At 44.1% G+C, this 14,207-nt stretch overlaps 1 protein-coding gene across 1 annotated transcript in view; it reads right to left on the reverse strand.

Moving 5' to 3' along the window:
- CLSTN2 (calsyntenin 2) overlaps window positions 1-14,207 on the reverse strand; it is a 1,124,690-nt gene that overhangs the window by 678,652 nt on the left and 431,831 nt on the right.

Below are 14,207 nucleotides of genomic sequence, written 5' to 3' on the forward strand. Positions count from 1 at the left end.
CAGTAGCATTTTATCTTTTAAAATGTAGATATAAAGTGACAACAAGCGAGAAAGCACCTCATCTTTGTGAGCTAGATACCACTCAATGGGTCTATTGACCCAACACTCTGAATAGGGCTATCCACAAATTCGCTGTCCTCCAAGGTAAGAGAGGGAAGTTGTACCTGCTGTGTGTATTCTGATGGTGGGGAAACCTCCCCATTGTCAGAATACAATAGCTCTGTGGGAGGGAGCATTCCCACCCACCTAAAATATGTGGATAGGGTAATCGATTTTCTTTTGTTCAACCCGCCGATTGAATGAATGAAAATGTACTATGTATGGCCTACTTTGCTGCGGTGGCTTTCTGTCATGGTGACAATGGTCATCAGGAAAAATATAGGGGGATCCAGACAACAATGAATATCTGGCAGAGGGCTTCACTGTAAGCAGTGTACAAAAGCTTTTCTGAGTTCAAACTCGGGTTACAAGATTTATGACAATTAATCGTTTTGGCAAATCCGGGTATAAACACAGTACAGGCATCAGTACTCTAAACCTATGAATTTACTACATCCATAGAACATCAACTTCAATAAAAAACTACAAACAGCTGTGAAAAAAGTTGGGGAACTTTTGTATGGTCTGATCTTTGCGAACTTGTGTCATAATAAAGACTTATCAAAGCATTTAACAAATACACACACATTTTAAATGATCATGTCTTTAAAGAACAGATTATTTGCTTCAAGGGTAGGTCATACATTCATACACTGCATAATTAACTAACAAATGCAGAAAATGCATTAAGGCAAAAAACCTTCTGCCTTTAGAACCACTTTTACTGGTGCCGCAACCCATCGCAACACCGATGCATGGTTACTTTTGTTTTGCTATGCGAGATATGAAGCCAGCCTAAAAATGACTGTAAAAAAATGCAATTTGTAAAACGCCTCATTAACCCACGAGATGAGATTCAATGATGATTAGATGCTATAGATTCCAGTAAGAACCACCTGTACATACATTGCTTTTTTTCTAGGTCAGGTTTAAGGATCACAGTTGCTTTGTACATGTACAACCACATGCACATTCAGGCCTGCAATGCCAGCCTGCCACAACAATTTACCATGGCTTGTTTATTTGCTTTAGTAAATCATATTCACAGTCTCTGGGAGAAAATTCTGAATAAGTAAATCTGACAGAGAAAGAGTTAAAAGGTGTAGCAGAGCCTTAATAACACAGTAAACAGTGTTAAATCAGGCCAATGGTTTTGTGGTCAAACAGCATGTATGAGCACAGCTGGTGTTAATATATTGTAAGCCCTTTAAAAGCATTGCTTGATAAATCTTGCAGCTTGTCAACACATTCAATATTCTGTGCATTAGACGTTTCGTTTTCAGAGCCATGTAATGACCACACAATTTACAGTAAAAGAAGAGAGGAAGAAAAATGTTTTCTATCTATTTTGGATCATTTTTAAACCTCATTACAGCCAAGATAGTGCATTTCTCGCTCAGCATTTAATTTAATCATTCTTCAAATAGGGAGAGTGAATTGGCTGAAAATTGCTCTCCTGCATGTTTCTCTTTTTCTGTCTCGAGGTTTACCATATAACTTGTACAGTAGGACATCATAAAAGCCATTAATCTGCAGGAAAAAGTAGGTGCTGCCTTTCACTGTAAACTCATTCAGTTCTGCAGGGGTACGGGTGATTTTTATATTCCAGCTGGAGCTTAACTATATAGATTCCATTGTCTTCAACCTGCCTATGGAGATACAATTTAGAAACAATTAAATTTCCCCAGGTTTCTTTATACTTGTTCTACACAGAAAAAAAAAAACATTATCTTCTTGCACGATTTGGGATCCTTAGCGTTCACAGAATCTCACTGGAAGTTCCAGACATCATCTTCACCTTGATACCATGGGAAGAAACTGGCATGTAAGGTTCTTAAGTATATGTGGTGGCATGGCGTGCTAGTGAATTAGCGGAGCTTGCGTTTTTATGGTAATCTGCTTGTATCTTCTTTTCTGGCTGGAGGTTTCAATTTATTACTTGTTCATCAGGATGGTGAAGCAGAAAATAAACCCACACTCTGAAATATCAAAGCATGAGGTTTATTCAAAGAACAATTCATACCTCTATGAATAAGGCCAATTTGGTTGAAACACGTCAGGGCGGAGACTGTGTCTGGAAGCTCCTGTCTTGAATAGACTTCATGGTTTGGCATCTCAGAGTGCAGCTTTATTTTCTGCTTCACTATCATGCCAGACAAACTCTCAGGCCCCGTACACACGACCAGTTTCCTCGGCAGAATTCAGCTTCCGACCGAGTTTCTGGCTGAATTCTGCCGAGAAACCCGGCCGTGTGTACACTTTCGGCCGAGGAAGCCGACGAGGAGCTCGGCGAGGAAATAGAGAACATGTTCTCTATTTCCTCGTTGTTCTATGGGAGCTCTCGTCCCGCTGAGCTCCTCGGCGGCTTCAGGGCTGAACTGGCCGAGGAACTCGATGTGTTTGGCACGTCGAGTTCCTCGGCCGTGTGTACGAGGCTTTAGCCCTCAGCTCTCCACTGAGCTGGCGGATGACAAGTCCCTCTCTGCTCAATGAGCGGGTAGGGGCTTGTGCAGCACCGCTGTCTCCTATGGGGAGATCTGATGAAAACAGACAGCATGTCACCAGCCATGGACGGATGGGGACGTATCACCATCCGTCTGATTTTGGCGGATTGAATCGGGTCGGATGTCAGCGGACATGTCTCTGCTGACATCCGACGCTCCATAGGACTGCATGGAGTGGTCGTTCAGGTTCCGCCGTCAAAACTGACAGGCGGACCAGACCAGTCCAATCGTGTGAAAGGGGCCTTAGAAGCTAGCACCTAGATTAATTAAGGATCAGAGAAATACACTCAGAGCTTGGATCAGTACAGTTTTCTCTTGAACTACCACAGTTGTACAATAGGAATTGTCATCATAGGTATACCTCAACTATGAGAGACAAAATGTGGAAACAAATCCAGACAAACACATTGTCTGATTTGGAAAGAACTTATTTGCAAATTATGGTGGAAAATAAGTCTCCTCTACAAACAAGCAAGATTTCTGTCTCTCACAGACCTGTATCTTCTTCTTTAAGAGACTCCTCTGTCCTCCACTCATTACCTGTATTAATGGCACCTGTTTGAACTTGTTATCAGTATAAAAGACACCTGTCCACAACCTCAAACAGCCACACTCCAAACTCCACTATGGTGAACAAACTCCACTATGGTGAAGACCAAAGAGCTGTTGAAGGACACCAGAAACATAATTGTAGACCTGCACCAGGCTGGGAAGACTGAATCTGCAATAGGCAAGCAGCTTGGTGTGAAGAAATCAACTGTGGGATCAATAATTAGAAAATGGAAGACATACAAGACCACTGATAATCTCCCTCGATCTGGGGCTCCACGCAAGATCTTACCCCATGGGGTCAAAATGATCAAAAGAACAGTGAACAAAAATCCCAGAACCACACGGGGCACCTAGTGAATGACCTGCAGAGAACTGGGACCAATGTAACAAAGGCTACCATCAGTAACACACTACGCCGCCGGGGACTCAGATCCTGCAGTACCAGATGTGTCCCCCTGCTTAAGCCAGTACATGTCCGGGCCCGTCTGAGGTTTTCTAGAGAGCATTTGGATGGTCCAGAAGAGAATTGGCAGAATGTCATATGGTCAGATGAAACCAAAGTAGAACTGTTTGGTAGAAACACAACTCGTCGTGTTTGGAGGAGAGAGAATGCTGAGTTGCAACCAAAGAACACCATACCTACTGATAATATGTAAAAACAGTAATAAAGTGGACTAAATCAAGAAGCTGCGCAGCAAAAATAAACAAATATTGTCAGACCCGCTGTGGATTTTGGTGCAGGACAGGAGAGGAGAGTGGAATGTGAACTGAAATTAAGGATATGTATACCAAAGCGCCAATAGACATGTTGGGGTCTTTGGCCTAGTGGATGCCTAGATGGTGAGAGCAATTGTGTTCACAACTTTCACAAACAGTTTTTTGAGCACTTGATCTTCATATCTCATCACTTTTTTATGCACATGCACTTTATTATCTGGGACTTATTTTACTATTTTTTTATGTTTCGCATATCACATAATACTGCATTTTTTTTTTTTTTTTATGTTAGGGATTCATGCATATTTGTCTATTTTTGTTGCATAGCTACTTGAATTAGTGCACTGTATCACTGTTTCACATATTATCGCATATTACTGCATTTTTTGTTTGTTTTAAGTTAGGAATAGTAATTTATGCCTATTTCTCTATTTTTGCTGCATAACCTATTGAATTAGCACACATTATCATTGTTTTCACAACATTATTGCATTATACTCGATAATACTGCATTTTTCATTTTTTTTTATTTTTTTCTTTGATATTAGGGGTAGTCATCTTGCATATTTGTTTTATTTTGCTGTTTACTTCTAGAAGTAGCTCACCATTTGGAAATGTTCACACATTTAGCAATATAATTGTAACAATATCTGTACAAATCTCCTCTTAGCAACAACTACAGTATATAGTATGAAGGTCTACCAAACAATACTTTTAGTTTATATACTGTCAGATTGTATGTATGTGGCCAACTGAAAATGAGCTGTAGCTATGCATTATTACAGAAGTTATAAATAGGCAAGATACTAGCATGCACGTGCTGGGACTTGTGGTGTCTGATTCCTATATATCTCCTCAACAGCTCCAAATGTTAAACTGTACTCACTAAACTAATAAAAAAAGGATAAGGAATTTTAAACTCAATATATATATTACATAAAGATATTCAGGCTGTTCTGATGCCATAATCCTCTTAAATTAAGATATCTGAATGCATTAGTTAGAGTCGACAGATGCATAAAAACTGATTTGCTGGGTGGAAGGCAGCAGACGCGCATTTACTGTACATCACCATTCCCCTAGTTATCATTTCTCATTTCCAATTTCACCTTCGGCATTGCACGTCAGTAGATTCATTTCACTCAGATAAAGTGTGATTTCTTCATCTAACACAAATAAAAAAAAAAATACAACCGCTCGATGGTGACTAAGGATTTAGTTTATGTTGAGAAGAAAAAATGTGAAGTGTGATGGCAAGACTGAGAATTTCTTCAACACAGGACAAGAATAGGCAACTGTTAGCACTCATGCTGTAGCTGAGATATATCTCACCTAATGCCCAGCTTATAGGCACAGATAAGCACACATCCTAAAGACAAACATGTTATAAGCTCTGTAAATCAATTTTAGTTTTACCAACAGCTATATATATATATAGGGCCCAACGACCATATTTGTTTTTATGTTGGAGGGTAACATCTAAATCAAGTATTTTTATTTTAACAATTTTCAATTAAAAAACGCGGGGCAACAACAAAATTATTACAATAAAACCAAGAAAGGACATGCATACTACAGGAATATTTCACATTCGAGGAAACTTTTTCGTCAGGGACCCCTCTGTTTACCTACATACTGAGACTGTCACCTTATGGAAGTGAAGCACTGTTACAGACTTGGCTATGCAAGGGTTTCTGTGAAGAAATGTTTAGCTCAGAGCAGAGGTAGTGGTAATGACCCCCCTTCATTGGTGTCTGTGTCAGCAATAATAACCTTCAGCATTGGTGTCAATCAGTAATAATAACCTGAACATTGGTGTCGGTCATCAAAAAAAACCTGAGCATTGGTGTCAATATCAGAAATAATAGCCCCACCTTCAATGGTGTCAGTATCTGCAGTAATAACCCTTCTTCCTTCATTGGTATTAGTGTCAACAACTACCCTTATCATTTGTGTCAGTGGATGCAATAACCACTTGGGGGCCACCTACTGCAGATATACTGCAGCTGAGTGGCCCCCCTGCACTGGATCACTTACATGTATGTGATCCACTTCTCCCGGGTAGGGGATGCGCGTGCGGGCCTGCCGCCCCTCCCCACCCCCGTCTGTGCTGAAGTTTACTGCAGTACAAGCTGATCAGCGGGTCCCAGACAATGATTTATGGTCGGCACTTACTGATCGGTTGAGTGAATGACAAAAGATAGCTCTCTAACAACACAGAGCTCTCTTCTGTCAGGGGTGATGTGTTGCCCAATTGCCGCTAGGGTGCACAATTCTAATATCCTATCTGAGCACTGAGGTGTTTCTTTTGACAGGCCACACATGGCCTATACATATAGAGAGGAAAAGGAGCACCATTTTTACTTACTGAGCAGTAGTATGTCATGTGCTGGGGATCCTAAAATAAATAGGGGGGCTATGTGGAAAAACTGCAGGAAAGGTGATCTAAACCTTTAACTGTTTTACTTTAAGTATTATGATGTTTTCAACTCCTCATTTTTCCCCAATCTCCTTATAGTGTATTAAAGCTACAGAGTTTTAATTAATGGGAGACTGCCTTACAGGAAAAAAAGAGATTTTTAATACAGCTTACCTGTAAAATCTTTTTCTTGGAGTACATCACGGGACACAGAGCGGCATTCATTACTATATGGGTTATATGGAGTACCTTCAGGTGTAGACACTGGCAATCTCAACAGGAAATGCCCCTCCCTATATAACCCCCTCCCATAGGAGGAGTACCTCAGTTTTGTAGCAAGCAGTATGCCTCCCAAAATGGTCCTCAAAAAAGAGGGGTGGGAGCTCTGTGTCCCGTGATGTACTCCAAGAAAAAGATTTTACAGGTAAGCTGTATTAAAAATCTCTTTTTCTTTATCGTACATCACGGGACACAGAGCGGCATTCATACTATATGGGATGTCCCAAAGCAATGCTTACAATGAGGGGAGGGAGAACATCTCCAAGACAAAGGATTTAATTTAGAGATATACTCAAATCATAATAAATCAACTTAGTTGAGAAAAATAATTTTTAAATTTTAAATTTAACTCAAAAAAGAGGAGCCCCCGGAATCCGAGGGTCTCAAACTGCAGCCTGCAGCACTGCCTGCCCGAGGCAGTATCAGTATTCCTTCTTACGTCCAACTTGTAGAATTTTGTAAACGTGTGGACAGAAGACCAGGTTGCCGCCTTGCAAACTTGAGCCATAGAGATCTGGTGGTGTGCTGCCCAGGAGGCGCCCATGGCTCTAGTAGAATGAGCCTTTAATGATACTGGAGGAGGCAACCCTTTCAAGCCGTAGGCCTGAGTGATTAATTGCTTAATCCACCTAGAAATGGTGGACTTTGCAGCTGCCTGCCCCCTTCTTGGGCCCATCCGGTAGAATGAACAGCACATCTGTTTTCCCGGATCTTCTTTGTAGCTTTAAGATAGGCCTTCATGGCCCTGACAATATCCAAGGTATGCAGCAACCCTTCCTTCTGGAAGTAGGTTTAGGGAAGAAGGATGGTAATACCAAATCCTGGTTCAAATGAAAACTGGATATGACCTTCGGTAGGAAGGAAGGATGAGGGCGGAGAACGACCCTGTCCTTATGAAAAACAAGATATGGTTCCTTACCAGGATAAGGCCGCCAGTTCCGATACTCTTCTTGCGGAACTATGGCAACCAAAAATACTAACTTCCTTGTCAGTAGAACCAAAGGAATATCAGCCAACGGCTCAAACGGTTGTTTCTGTAAACTTGACAGAACAAGATTTAAATCCCACGGACAAAGCGGGGATTTAACTGGAGGTCTAATACGTAAGACCCCTTGAAGGAAGGTCTTAACCAGCGAGTGGGTGGCCAGCGGCCGCTGAAACCACACTGACAGAGCAGAAATCTGTCCTTTGATTGTGCTTAATGCAATCCTTTATCCACTCCTAGCTGGAGAAACTTAATACTCTATCGATGGTAAATTTGCGAGAAAGCCATCGCTTGGACTCACACCAGCCTACATAGGCCTTCCAGACCCTGTAATAAATCACCCTAGAGACCGGTTTCCTGGCTCTGATTAGGGTAGAGATTACTTTCTGAGACAGACCTCTACCCCTGAGAATCAGGGATTCAGCTTCCAGGCCGTCAAATTTAGATGCCGTAAGGCAGGGTGGAGGATCGGACCTTGCGATAGCAGGTCTGGCCGTAGAGGAAGAGTCCAAGGGGCTCCCACTACCATCCTTAAGATTAGTGAGTACCATGCCCTTCTGGGCCATGCTGGAGCTACCAGGATGACTGGTATGTGCTCCACCCGTATCCTGCGCAGCAGGCGGGGTAGTAACTGGAGCGGGGGAAATGCATAAAGAAGTTTGAACTGATGCCAAGGGCAAACCAACGCATCGGTTCCGCAGGCCATCGGATCCCTTGAGCGGGATATGAACCTGTCTAGTTTCTTGTTGAGTCTCGATGCCATGATATCCACGTCCGCACTCCCCATCTTTGGCAGAGTGCTTGAAAGACTTGTGGATGCAGAGACCATTCCCCCGGCCATAGAGTCTGGCGGCTTAAGAAGTCCGCCTGAAAGTTGTCCACTCCTGGAATGAATATTGCCGATATGCAGGGCACATGAGCCTCTGCCCATAGGAGAATCAAGCTCACCTCTCTCTGAGCGGCTTGACTCCTGGTTCCCCCTTGGTGATTTATGTATGCCACGGCCGTGGCATTGTCTGATTGAATTCTCACCGGGAACCCCTGCAATTTTGACGTCCAAGCCCTGAGGGCTAGTCGAGCAGCTCTGAGCTCCAAGATGTTGATGGGCAACTGCTTCTCTGGCTTTGCCCAAGTACCTTGGCGAGTGCAAACCATCCAAAATTGCTCCCCAGCCCGTCAGGCTGGCGTCTGTGGTCACTATCTTCCAAGCCACTGGGCTGAAAGACTTCCCTTTCAGTAGATTCTGAGGGTCTAACCACCAACACAGACTTTGTCGGACTCTTGATGAGAGCGGCAACGGGATATCCAAGGCCTGTGGCCTTCTGCTCCATGCTGACAGGATGGCTGCCTGTAGGATGCGAGTGTGGCTCTGGGCGTATGGTACCGCCTCGAATGTGGCCACCATCTTGCCTAGTAACCTCATACATAGGCGAATAGTCGGTTCTTTCTTGCTTAGAACCAGTAGGATTAATTCCTTGATGGCTTTTACCTTCCTCAGAGGTAGGAACACTCCTTGTTGTTCTGTGTCTAATCTCATGCCGAGATATTCCAACTGCCTTGTGGGCTGGAAAGCTGACTTTCTCGATTTAGGACCCAGCCGAACCTCTCGAGGTATTGGACCGTGAGGGCCACTGCTCGCTCCAAGCCGGGAGACGAGTGGTCTATGACTAGGAGGTCGTCCAGGTATGCTAGGATCGTGACCCCCTTGGATCCTTAGCTTGGCTAGGATCGGAGCTAGGACCTTCGTGAACACCCGGGGGGCCGTAGCCAACCCGAAGGGAAGCGCCACGAATTGGAAGTGACGCGAAGCCACCATGAAGCGTAGATATCTTTGATGTGGCTGATAAATTGGAACATGAAGGTAGGCATCCTTTATGTCTATGGACGCCATGAAGTCGTCCTTCTGGAGTGTGGCAGCTGCTGGACCGCACGGATTCCATCCGAAATGAGCGGATCTTTAGATATGCATTTACCATCTTTAGGTCCAAAATTGGCCTGACATCTCCATTGGGGATGATGAATAGGTTGGAGTAGAAACCCAGCCCCTGTTCCAGGCTGGCCGGAATCCGAGGCGGATCGTTTGGAATCCTCGACTCCTGGAAATGAGGAGGAGGAAACCTTAGGAAATCTAATTTGTAGCCTGTGGCCACGGAAGGACCGTACCACTCGTCGGGAATGCTGGCTTCCCAAATCTCTGAAAAGAGTCGCAGCCTTCCCCCCACCTTCGTGGGTGGGGGCGCCCCTTCATAAGGTTGGCTTGGGGCTGGTTTTGCTGGTTTGCGAAACCACTGCCTTTTGCCTCTAACAGCCTGTCCTTGTGATTTGCTGTTGAAGCCGAAGTTTGCTTTTTGCAGGAGGCCGTCGATACTGCTTGGCATTAGAGGGCCCCTGCCCAGGGGAATACTGTCGTTTAAACGCAGGCCCCTGAACCTTCTTCTTAGTTGGCAAGAGAGTACTCTTGCCGTTTGAAATGGTCTGAATGTATTTATCTAGGTCTTCTCCGAAGAGTCGTCCTCCATGGAAGGGGAACCCTACCAGGAGCTTCTTGCATGGGGGCTCAGCCTCCCAGCTTTTAACCATAAGAGTCTTCTCATATGGATAAGGGATAACGATAAACGTGACGCTTGCTGGATAGAATCCTTGATTGCGTCTACCGTAAAACATATGGCCTTAGGGACATCCGAAAATTCTTCTGCCTGCTGGGCAGGAATAAGTTTAAGCATCTGCTTAAATTGATCCGATAATGCTTGAGCGACCCCAATCGCAGCCACAGCTGGCTGTACTACTGCCCCTGCAGTAGTGAAGGAGTTCTTAAGTAGTGCTTCCAAGCGCTTATCAACTGGATCCTTGAACACCTGTATGTTTTCTACAGGGCATGTTAACGATTTGTTAACACATGAGATGGCTGCGTCCACTGCAGGAGTAGCCCATCTTTTGGAAAATTTTTCTTCCATAGGATATAGGACAGAGAACTTCTTAGGTGGTAAGAAGATCTTATCTGGCTTGTTCCAATCTTGGAACAAAACTCCCTCTAATAGAGGATGGATCGGAAACACAGCATTGCTTTGAGGCGCCCTCAGTGAACCCAAAGCTGAAACCGTCGATACCTGGAGATCTGGTACTGGCCAGTTGAATGCCCTATGGACCAAGTCCGACAATCCTTGAATCCACCAGCTCTCCCTCAGGGAGACTGCCCCAGACTCCTCTGTATCCGGATCTTCGATCCCTGAACCTACTTGGTCCTTGTCCAAGAGGTCGTCCAATTCCCCTGAGGAAAGGACCTCCTCTTCTGAGGGTCCGCGCTCGGGCGACGGAGATCTATTCCGCTTACTGCCCCGCATAGCTGCGGCTATCATTTTACCCCATGCTTTCTGCATCTCTTTTAAAGAGGTGAGTAATACCTCCTCCGTGACCATCTTAGGGTTGGACTGACCCGCGTCAGCTCCAGCCCCAGATCCCGATGGCCCCAAGGCTCCCTGTGGGGAAAGCAGCGGCATAGCATTGTCCGAGACCTCAGACTCTCTGGGGGAATCCCCACCTCTTGTACCCTTGTTTTTTGATGCCATGGTACAATACCGAGGTACACCTGCTACTTATTGGTACCTGGGACTTATAAATAGTTAAATGCCCAAACACCTGTTTGGGGGATAAAAAATGCTTCCTCTCCCCTAGATGACACTTCTCTTTTTTTTTTTTTTTTTTCAAAAAAAAATCTTTTTTTTTTTTTTTTTTTCAAATCTAGGAAAGAAAAAACATTCTGTCCCCCTGAGTAGTATTGCAAGAAAAACTATGAGATGGAAAAGAAACAGCCTATTCCTAGGCTTGAAAACAGTCTTTCTGAAGACTGCAATATTCTTTCTGGCCACTGTGTGTCCTCGGCGCCCCATGCTTGCCGTTCTGGTCTTTCCTCCTCAGTTCCAAAGTATTGAATGAGCTATATGGAACAAACAAGGAAGGGCCCGCCCCTTCCTTAAGCCACTGACCCGCCCTTCCCCCCCAGCAATCTCAAACAGGAAATGCCCCTCCCGCAGGGGGGGGGTGGGGTTGGGAGGAAGGGACCTCTCTGCTCCAGCAAACTGCAGCCATGAGGAGGTCAGCGTTTTGCCTGCTTTGCAGGCCGTGAGGAGGAAGACTGAATGGAGCATCGCCTGGAGGCTTGCAGGTAAGCACAGCTCTCTGACACACACATATATTTTTATATAACACAGGCCCACTCAATGCTTTTCCAACACTACAAGGGAGGTCACATCTTAAGGGAATAATACATATAGAGCCATCCTATCTTTATGATATGTGACTAGTTTGCCAGATGCAGTGCATAACTTTAGGCATGTCCCCTGTGACCCCCCAGAAAAAACCTGCTAAGAACCAAGTTCCGCAAGTTTTCCCCTCACTTACCTGCTCCATGCCGCAGGACTTTGCCAAGCAAGAGGCCCAATCTTCCCCCATCTCGGTGGGGATGTCTAGACCTTCAGGCCCTGGGTTCCTATGAAGGATCCACTGTCCTGGGCCCATATAGCACTCTGGCAACAGAAAACATTAGGCACCCAAAGGTTTCTAAGTTCTGGGCCCAGGGTCCAGCTCTCTAAAAAGAAAAGCATTATGGGCTATACCCCAAGGGTTTGGGGTCCGGTTACTGACCACTTTAGCGCTGAGGCTTTTTTGGACAGAACCGTTAGCTCACCTAATCCCAAGGATGTGGAGGCAAGCTAAACCATGACTAACACCTAAGACACTGGCGTAAAAACTGAGGTACTCCTCCTATGGGAGGGGGTTATATAGGGAGGGGCATTTCCTGTTTGAGATTGGCAGTGTCTACACCTGAAGGTACTCCATATAACCCATATAGTAATGAATGCCGCTCTGTGTCCCGTGATGTACGATAAAGAAAAGGTACTTAGCTGTGCACTATGTTAGAAAAACAGAAAATGCCTTGCAAAACCTGTGCCATGGGAGCAATGCTGTCTACCACCAGTGTAATTGGAAACTGTAAACTACCCTTCACCTAAATGCTGCTAAATATTAGCTGTTGGAAATGGCAAGTAGACATAGGAACCAATGGGAAGCTATCCAAGCAAGCATGAGTGAGCCTGCCAAGTGTCACCAAAATCTAAAAAATCTTTTGTTTTGTAGGTTCCATAGTTACAGGACTCCCACATTTTCTACTCTCAGGCTAAATAACATGTACAATAATAGCGTGATAAAATGATTTAATTGACAGTGTATTATAATCCCATCAATTTCCGGAGTTGGATTTCAACAGTGCTTGAAACAGATTTTCCTGACTGAACAGTTTTAAAGACTAAAAATAAATGCCTACAGTACATGTGTAATTAAACCTAGTTTTTCCTACTAGTTTGTTGCCTTGAAACACGTATAAAAAAGAAATATGAACGATAAAACAATGTGCAATTTGCTACCTACTAATATATTTCCAATATTTCAGGTCTGCCCCAGGGCCTATTGGTCTGCTTTTGCTTTTTAGAATTTTCTTTCAGTGACTTACTAATGAAATACCACAGAGTAAGAATTAATTTACACCAGATGGTATGCCCACTGATGTGTGTTGTGTAGGGGCATTATGATGTGTGTTACAATGCCTCACACTGTTTACCTCTTTTTCTTTTTTTACTGAAATTCCACAAAATTACATTTTTCTACCCAATGCATTTCATTCTACACAATGCAGTGTAATGTGTCACAAAGCTCTGTGCAAAAATGCAACCTGTCTACTTTCTTTCTGCTTTGGTGTCAGTGGCCTCTTAGGGTCCTTTCACAAAGGCACACTCCTCTCCCTTAAGCAGGGGATTAGGGAGCAGATTCCCTGCGGAATCAGAACAGAACAAGGTGGATATCACTCTTGTTACATCCATACTCGTTCAAAAAGTTGGAAGTACTGTATGCTACTATTTTTTTTCTGCACGGTCTCTGAACACCACTTGTGAACAGTGTAGTGGTTAATGACTAAGAACTAATTAAGAAATACCAGAAGTACTCATCACTTGAGGGAGATCCCTCCCTAAAAAATGTGTCAATTCAGTAAAAAAAGCTACATTACAAGATCATGGGTATTTCTTTAAGCAAAGTAATTCCAATATGTCTCCCACCACCAACAGTTTCAGGGCTTAAAGGGGTTGTAAACCATCCTGTTTTTTCACCTTAATGCATCCTATGCAATCAGGTGAAAAATCATCTGATAATTGCCGGCCCCCCAGCCCCCGCCATTTACTTACCTGAGCCCTCGAAATCCTGCGTCGAGAACACGCTTGATCTAGGCTCAGTCTTCTCGGCTCTTCATTGGATAGGGCCGAGGGCCGAGTCCGGCATTCGTGTCTATGGATGCAAATGCTGGACTCGGGAGCGCACCCGCAAGGTAACCCCCTTGGGAAAGTGCTTCCCAAAGGGGGTTATCTGATGAGGAGCCGAGACAGCCTCCGAGGGACCCCAGAAGACAAGGTTTGGGGCCACTGTGCAAAACGAGCTGCACGGCAGAGGTAAGTATGATATGTTTGTTATTTAAAAAAAACAAAACCTTTACAATCACTTGAATCTATTGTAATCAAGCAGTCCACTTTATTATTTAGTTGTTAACCAAATCTATGTCAGTTCTAGTAAAAATAAATCATGTTAAATAAGTTATGAAAAAGGGCAG

This window comes from Rana temporaria, chromosome 4, assembly GCF_905171775.1.
Source record: "Rana temporaria chromosome 4, aRanTem1.1, whole genome shotgun sequence".
Taxonomy (NCBI): domain Eukaryota; kingdom Metazoa; phylum Chordata; class Amphibia; order Anura; family Ranidae; genus Rana; species Rana temporaria.